Source organism: Gossypium hirsutum, chromosome D09 (genome assembly GCF_007990345.1).
Source record: "Gossypium hirsutum isolate 1008001.06 chromosome D09, Gossypium_hirsutum_v2.1, whole genome shotgun sequence".
NCBI classification, from domain to species: domain Eukaryota; kingdom Viridiplantae; phylum Streptophyta; class Magnoliopsida; order Malvales; family Malvaceae; genus Gossypium; species Gossypium hirsutum.
In genome coordinates this window covers 8,730,958-8,740,467 of record NC_053445.1, presented here as the reverse complement: position 1 = coordinate 8,740,467, position 9,510 = coordinate 8,730,958, and the positions used below count along the sequence as shown (strand labels likewise).

General features: G+C 32.9%; 1 pseudogene; it reads left to right on the top strand.

The window, feature by feature from the left end:
- Nucleotides 1-7,307: 7,307 nt before the first annotated feature.
- On the top strand, nucleotides 7,308-8,420 carry LOC107892760 (alkane hydroxylase MAH1-like; annotated as a pseudogene).
- The last annotated feature ends 1,090 nt before the right edge of the window (nucleotides 8,421-9,510 follow it).

Below are 9,510 nucleotides of genomic sequence, written 5' to 3'. Positions count from 1 at the left end.
TGTCTATAACATGTGACAAAGGAGCCTATTTATATATTTTAAGTGGTCGTCGTCCTTAACCCTAGGTTAGCTGACGCTCCCAAGCTTTAGGTTTGATTGTGCAGACCAAAACGCTCTCTAGCTCGTGTTAATTTCTGTCCAAAGTCAATGTTGCGACCACCAGGACTTGTGTCGTGACATAAGAGTCAGTATACTCCTCTTGGGATATCTTCAGGGGTATGTTGCGACACCTCCAGTTTGTATCGTGACATCGAAGGTAGTTTCGTGATTTCTTCATTCTACTCCCTATGTTACGACATTGATTATTCCGTGTTGCGACATAGTGACTATCATCTATTTATTATGCCTACTAATGGTCTCTGCACACTTACACAATTCATTAGCTCCCCCTTAGGCCTCATTCGACCCCTTAGGTCAATAAAAGACTCAATTTGTACATTTTATTAACTTTAATAAATCTTGCAAAAATACAATTAAAACCTAATAAAAATAATTGCTTTCAAGCTCCTAAAGTACAAAAATTAGTTTAATCTGCTACACTAAATTACGCCAGATCAAACTCCCCCACACTTAAGTCATTGCTTGTCCTCAAGTAACAAAAACAAAAAAAAATAAAAGAGACGTCCTTTGAGCAAATATCATACAAGTATTGACTTTAGAGCACATGACTAGGTATTTCAAATTCACAAACAACTTTAACATGATGAATAACTTATTTACCACTTATTTACCACAAACATCTAAGTTTAGTACATTACAAAATATACAAACATTAAGGGTCTCACCTATAGAATCCATCAACAAATCATACAAGTAATTTGATTATCCAAGCAGAATACAAATAGTCAATTTTATGATTTGTTTAATGTAATGTCCATTCATGCATAAGGATTTTTAGGTCACATAGGACTTTTCAGCTTGTAACGTTCTGAGGCTTAGGACATGTATGAAATTAAAAAATAGTAAGCATAAAAAGGGTTACGAACACAAAAATAGTTTGGCACATCATATTGATCCATATTCTTCCCCTTTAGTGACCCTTACCCACTCACCGCCTTATTTCTCCTTCTTTCACCTTTCTTGTTTCTCCACATAAGAAATCATAACACAACATAGTAACTACGGCAAGCTTACGAGTTTCTGTGCACTAATGAACGAGTTTTTCTTATTTTTGTGACTTTGTCACTTTCTTTTTCAATTCATCTCACTCATAAAAGCTTTTTTCTTTTCAAGAAAATTTTCTACTCGTATTGATTTTATTTTTGAATATTTCTTTTGTTTTGCACTTTTTAAGCTAACCCATACTTCCTATATCACACCAATCTTTCCTATTTCACTCTATTTTTTCAAAATCTACCGTAATGTATCTACTTAACCCTCAATATATATAACCAGGCGTCTATAGTCGTACAGTTCAGGACCAAAGGAAAAGGGCAAATACAAATTAATGTTTTAGGCTCAGGTTTTGTAATAAGGTTCATTAAGAAGTGTCAACAAGCTTAAAATTTGGTACTAAAGATGAATAAATTATAGGACAACTTTTTGGATCTAGTTTTGTTCCAAATAATGCCTTAGGTAATCCCTTAATATCTCAATATGCACAAATTTAATCAACCAAACAAACTCAAATTCAACCATTTATCATTCATACTAGTATGCTCGTTTCCTTGTATTTTCTATATCATTTGGTACAATTGATTACTTAATGCCTATTTACAGTGTATCATATAGAACTTAGTAGTCTAATAATAAAAAATTTAAAACCACCTATCATCATGCCAACTTTATTTGTAAGCACAAGCAACCTATGTACGTGCTCGTAACCAATCACTTGTATTCATACAAGTTCAAGCACACGAAAGAAAAGAAAAATCAAAGAAAAACATAAAAATTTAAAGCAAATTTTCTATGTTACCCCCATGCTTAAGTCGACACATTATCCTCAATGTGTGGCCCATAAAAAGATAAGGAGAGAAATTACCCGATTGATCGTGGTCACTCCAACTGCTAATGGTGGTGCTTCCTCTTTTGACCATATGAAGCTCAAATTGTTTGTGTCTTCTTCATGTTGGGTTCCAACATAGAAAGCTTAAACAAAATGCAACATAACTAAGAATCTACTATTAGTCCTACTCATACAAAGTTAAATTAAAATTATCCAAAAATTAATACAAGTTTTTTAAAAATATAATTATAAAAATGTTCAATCGTCCTCCTCAAAATCCATCTCCTTGCTTTCGTCTCTTTTTTCTTCCTCATCCTCTCATTCCCCTTTGCTATCATGGACTTCTTCCTCTTGCTCTAGATGTGTTGGCCTAAACATGTCAGGTGTATGATTGGGGACTTGGATGTTGTTTTTCCTAGCAAATTCTTGAAATATTGGCTACGACTCTTGTATCCACTATATCATCCAATCTAGCTTTGGATGACTACTCTCACTAATTTCTTGTTAAGCTCGTGTCAACCTCTGTGATGTAGCTAGTGTAGTCGTCGCTTCTTGTTGTTGTTTGTTCCAATCTTTTATTTGTTTTGCTTATAATTTTATGTACTATTGGAACATGGTGTCGACAATAATACTTCGAGAAGGTTTGAGTGACTGCTTAGTGGATGTCATAGGTGCACTTGCCTTTTTGCATAAGGTCGTCACTAAGCGGGGAAAGAAAACTCTCACTTTCTAGCCACTAATGCATCTTTTCATGTTTTGGTGGATCCATCTGCCAATAGATACCTGCTTTTTCTGCAAAATAACATAGAGTAAAACAACTCGAAAAGTATTAATGTTAGAGACATTTAAAGTAGGGGAAACTCGTGTGTATACAAATTGGATCCACATTTTAGCCATTGGAAACATAATAGCTTAATGAAATGATGTGAGAATATTGGTACCTAGGCAACATTTCCATTCTCCCCTTCCTTCAGTTAAAAATTTTATAATGTTATCCATATCTATGTCTCAAAAATACTCTAAATCAGTTTCATCGATAAAATCTCTTTCATAATATAAAGTATTATAAAAATAAAAAATAATTCGATGGGTTATTTGCACTTTCATCCCTCGCACAGGTACTATTTCCCACATATGACCTTAGTGTTTCCAAACTCTTGGTCCCGTAAGAATGCATAAAACTCTTGAACAACAGGACCACAACATTATCTTTTAGGATCATCCAAAAATGCTCCCACCTATGATATCTAACCAAAAGTTATATTTCCTTGCAGAGAATCATGGATGGATCAAATCCCCTCTTTTGAATGAATGTTTTTCCTTTAAGTTCATTAAAATATTTTTCAACATTCGAATTCGAAAAACTGGAGGGCTTTTGAACCATCAATGGCTCCATTTCCATAGTCCTTCTAACTTTTCTAGGAGGCATTATTACAAGACTGGGAACGAGAGCAAAATATCAAGAAATTCGATGGAATAGTAAAAAGTATTAAATTAGGAACCCTTAACCTCGTAGAAGTTGTTTGAATTCTTCGTTTCGTGCAGTGTCTATTGTTCCTTGAGTGTTCCCCTTCCTTGTGGAATCGAGTATGATTGAGGTATGGAGGTTTTAAGAAGTAAAGATTGGGGGTTTAAGGTTTAAGGAGTTGTAAGAGATTTTAAGAGGGGTTTGAGGATAAGGTGTTAAGATGTGTTTAATGAGTGAAATAATATGTTTTTAGGTTAAAATTAGAGGTTTAGGTGTTTAAAAGACGATTGAAATGGGTTTTAATGCTATTGGGTTGCATTGTCGGGTTGGGTCACCTGTAAAAAATTCCATTTTCTTGAGTGATACGATTTTTATAAAATGAAAAGTTAATGAAAATTAAAATCTATCCTAAACATTTAGCTAAATATACAATAATTCACAAAAGTTTAGCATCAATTTAAATAATTTAATTTTTACTGTTGGATTCAATTCACTGATGGGCGATTCTTCTGTTCTATCAGTATTAGTCCATCATCCGTTGTGCCATTCCACCTTTGCCCGCTTGTCCCTTTCTTTAAACCTATTTATTCTTTCTGTATGCATAAAAGGAAGTATATCCCTTGACTTGAGAGTGTCAGAAACAAATAATTCTTTGCTTTGTTCTACTAAGTTCCTTCTACTTTCCTCGCTTAGTTGATTACCACATTTAAAGATTTCAGTCTCACCATTAATTTTTATGATTAATTCATTTCTTTTCTAAATCAATGGTGGACCTTGAAGTGACTAAAAAAGGTCTTCCTAGTAAGATCGTGATGCTTGTTTCTTCCTCCATTCTCTCAAACGGAAAAAGATGTCTTAAAAAACTTCTTGTTTTTCTTAGAAATCTCTTGTTTTTCTCTCGATTAATGCATCCAACTCCCACCCTGCATATCTAATTTATTTATTGCGATTACACAAGAGATCAGATGGTTGGGACTGTCGAAACCATTTTTTTTTATTTGAAAAATGGGAATCGATTTTCAAAATGGAGTTCAGAGTCGCCACCGATCTTTTATTGAGGTGTGATCGGATCACCTTGAAAACAATTTTAGGTCTACGAATTTTGAGAAAATAGGTTCGGGAGTCGGTTACGCACGAGGAAGGGTTAGCACCCTCGTAACGCCCAAAATTGGTACCGAATTGATTGTCTAATGTCTTAGTGTCGAAATTTTGAAAAGATTTTAAAATATGATCCTTTGAAAAGAAAATTTGAATAAAATGAATTGGATGATGAGACTCACTTATTTCAAAGAAATAAATTGTCACACTCAGTAAGTTAGAGTGTGACATTTTAAATTCTCAAAATTAAGCTTATCTTTTGACTTTTAAAACCTATGCATTTTGAGAAGGATGTCTGATTCTTTGGGTCAAATGAGAAAATCAAAACCCAGTAAGTTAGGGTTCGATTTCACAAAATTCCTAAATATCGAATATTGTCTTTATTTTCATTTGTTAGAAGAATCCTCGTCTTGAGAAAACAATATGTCATATCTAATGCGTTAGGATACCACGTATCGAATTCCCGAGAATGAGCTTTTTATTTATGTTTTGATTAAAAAGGATGTTCGGTCTCTTAGATCTCGAGGAAGATTGGAATCCAGTAAGTTAGGGCACAATCTTTTCGAGGATCCCAAATTCCGAATGTTGCATCATTTCGAAAGTCTTTTGTATAAAATGATTTTGATATTTAAATAATATGAAACGTAACCTTTTGAATAAATAAAAACAATGAAATAATAACGTACACACGAAATGGTGATTCGTAAATTAAAATGTACGCTAATGAACGACAAAGAACCAATAGGTACGAGCAAGCAATACAATACACGTAAAAGCAATTATTTCACATCATATACAAATTACTAATATTTTAAAAAGGTTAATTGAGACATCAGGTAAATTAACACACATGAAATTGCGCCAATATAAAATCAAAGATGTAATATACAAAACAATATTACGTATTAAAAAACATAATAATAATACAAATGATAATAGAGATATATATAATAATGTTAGCAAAAGGGTTGAAATAAACCAAATATGTAAAGTAGGGTTTGAAAATAAATTAGATAGATTGATTTAAAAACATATAAACATATTCGAAAGAAAACTAAGGGTCAATAGTTATAATAATATGAAATCAATAATATATTCATAAAATAAAAAGAATTTAATAAAAATTATATACATATATAATGGTATAGTGTAAAGTACTGTCATATAGATTTTGTTTAAAATACATAGATATAGAAGAGAATTTAAAAATAAATATTATAAGACTATAAAAAGTGTACAAATTATATTTAGTTAACATAAAATTAAAATAATAAGTATTAAATTTGAATAATAATATATGAAAACTCAGAATAATACACGAAAGAAAACTTTTAGATAATGGTTCAATAGATTTAAATAGTATCAATAATGAATTTATACTAATAAGTTTAATTATTAAAATAACATTAGATCTAAAACTAAAATATATTAAGGAGAAGAGAACCAAAATATTTAAATTAATTAAAATGAACAAATTAAACTAGAAATTAAAATGGATTTAATACCTAATCAGAAAAGAAAATAAATAAAAAGAAAAAGAAAACAAAATTAAAAGGCAAAATGAAGCTTGTGCATTACATGAGAGATTAAATGGGAAATATTCCCTATCCTTCAAAAAGCATAGCAGCAGTATGGGCCAAAATGAGACAGCATTAAAAGGGCGGGGCAAAATTAGAAAATAAAGGAAAACTGGATTAAAGCAATGAAACAAATCAGGAGGATTAATGGCGCAAATATTCCCTCCGAGACCAAAGCGCGCGGATCTGGCCATGCACGGGTCGGGTCATTGGGTCAGTGCCAATACGGCACCGTTTTGGAGCCACTGAGGCAAGGCCCAAACGGTACCGTTTTATGCCTAGCATAAATGCCTTATTAACCTAATCAGCAGCCCTTTCTCATTTTAAAACAAAAGTTTTTAAAAAAAGGAAACCCTAGGCCCTCTCATGCCTGGCTGCGCCGCTCGGGGGCTCCGTTGCTCTTGTTGTGATTACACCGTCAACGGTGATCGGAGCTGCACCCCTAGGGGCTTTTTAGCTCCTTCTCGCGCGGATCCGGAGGCGTTACCAGGTATGAGTTCTAACTCTCCTCCTTTCTTTTATTCTATATATATGCTTATATATATATGATTAATAACGAAATAGAAAAAGAAAGAAAAGTAATCGGAAAAAGAACAGAATGGAAAAGAGGAAAAAAAAAAGAAAACCCTTTTTTCTTTGTATTGATTTCGTGTTTTTTTGATATAGAATGCGTGTGTGTAAAAAAGAAAAAGAAAAAAGCTCCCTTTACAAATTCGAAAACGGCTTTATATAGCCGGAAATAAAATAGAAATTTACAGGAAATTCTTTTCTAAATTTCTGCTATTTTTCTTTGCTATTCCCCTGTATTCTGCTGCTGTTGCTGCCTTTGTTGCGTTTGTTGCGTTGCAGGTACGGGTACATAAATCGTACAGAGGCCAGCTTGAGGCTTGTGGTGACGCTACGTGCGTGAGGGGAGTGTGTTGGCTGCGGCGCTGGTGCTAGGGCTGAATGCCTAGGGTTTCTGCTTGTGGTTAAGGCTAGTGGTGGGCTTAGGGTTAGGTGATTGGGCTGGTTGGGTTGGGGATATTGGGCTAGGCTAGTGTTTGGATTGCTATTAGACTGTGATTAATTTTTGGATTTGGTTTTTATTTTTTTTTTTGTGTAGGCCCGGGTCAAAATTGGGCATTACAGGGACGGTGAGTAATTAATGTTGGAAAACTTCACTTAATAAATAGAATTAACAATTACAAGGAATTTGCCTAAACTTGGTGATATCAATTTCATGGCATTTCAGAGTTTTCTTCAAGTTTTCTTCTTGGCTCTCATTTCCTTTCTGTTTCTATACCGCTTGATGAGATATAAAAATGGGTGTCCAAAGAGTTTTGCTGGCATTGTTGAGCTTCTCCTCAACGTTCATCGGGTCTAGAAAGCTGCAAGGGAAGGCCCTTGGTTTGCTAAGATGAACTTGGTGGCGACATGTGACCCTGCCAATGCTCGGTACGTTATGAGTTCCAACTTTGACAACTTCCCCTAAGGCCCTGAATACAAGCAGATGTTCGATTTCTTAGGAGACGGGATTTTCAACTCCAAGATGGATTTGTGGAAAAACCAGCGGATAGCAGCTCAAGGATTCATGAGACATCACCATTTCCACCAATTCTTGTTGAGGACTACCCGAGACAAGGTGGAAATGGGGCTGATGCCCATCATTGACCATGCTGCTAAACATGGCTTGGTCATAAACTTAGAAGACATTTTCCAAAGGTTCACGTTTGATTCTGCATGCATCTTGGTTACCGGCTATGATCCTAGTTGTCTCTCCCTTGGCTGGTTTCCAAGCATCCAATAGTGGAAAACATGATCATAGAAGAACTTGAATAAAAAATACCTACAGATGAAACCAAAAGGAGGCGGCTATTCAATGTCGATGAGGTAAAGAATTTGGTTTATCTCCATGGAGCATTATGTGAGGCATTAAGGTTGTATCCACCAGTCCCTTTCAATCATAAGGAACCTGTCAAACCAGACATGCTTCCAAGCGGGCATCCAGTTCATCCAAAGACAAGTCTTGTTTAGTGTGTATTCAATGGGAAGAATGAAGTCAATCTGGGGAGAAGATTGCTATGAATTCAAGCCTGAGAGATGGATTAATGAGAGAGGAGAGATCAAACATGAGCCATCATACAAGTTCTTATCTTTTGGTGCAGGGCCAAGGATGTGTTTGGGGAAGGAAACATCATTTATTCAGATAAAAGCCGTGGCATCTGCTTTAATTTACAATTATTGTATTCATGTAATGGAAGAAACTCCGGTTGTTCCGGCCATATCGGTTATCCTGCTTACTACAAAGTTGAATGCCAAGTGCAAATATTTGTTTGGTAAATGTAATTGAGAAGTTTATATATGATTATAATAATAATAATAATCACTTACTCTAAATAGTTTATATATGTAAAAAGTTTTTATACTCTTTTAAAATTTAAAATTTAAAATTTAGTCTTTGAGATATTTAGTTTCTAATTTTTTTATTTAAAAACTTTAGTCCCTTTTACTAATCTTGTGGTTAAAGTTAACGGTGTCAAAGGTAAAATAATTTTTTTAGCTCTCAATTTTCATTTTTTTATCAATTTGGTTCTTACCCTTTAAAAGTACTTTTAAAATTTAAAAATTTTTAAAAATTAATATTTTTCTTTGAAATAAGAACATAAAAATGAAAACTTTAAAATTAAAAAAATAAAAACTCTTTAAAATTCAAAAAATAAAAATAAAATTGATTTTAACAATTTTAACAAAAATTTCAAAATTTAATGTTATCTAAACTAGATTGGACCAGCCAGTTGAAGTGAGAACATATTAAGGCATTGTTCCAGCACAAGCTAAAAAATTAACTAACCCACGAATTGGTACGGACTTGTTGAATCAAGATAAAAATTGTTTAAATTGATTTTGTACTAGTCTAACTAATTGATTCCCAGAACGATCAATTCGCCGGTTCAAAGCAAATAAATTATTAAAAAAATAAACTATTAAAAATAGATAAAAATGAGTTCAATTGTTATTTCAACTAATTTTTTAGCTCGATTCAACCAGTCAGTACGGTTCGTGGGGTCAACCAACTTTTTACCCTAACTAGTTCTTAAAATGATTTGGTCTGGTTTAGATAATAATGAATTTTGTAAATTTTTATATTTTTAAAATCTTTTTATTTTTTATTTTTAAATTATAAACATATTTTGTTTTTTTGTCATTTTTTAATTTTACAAAATTGTATATATTTAAAAATTTTAATGTTTTTATTTAAAATAAAAAATAATTTTTAATTTTTTTAAAAAATTACGTGCTTTTATATGGTGTTGACCAAATTGACAAAAAAAACTGTAAAAATTGAGGTCCAAAAAAGTTATAAAATTTTAACAACAAACTGATTGACTTGGGCAAAAAAATAGTTCAATTGGCAATTGAACCGATTTTTATAATTTTTT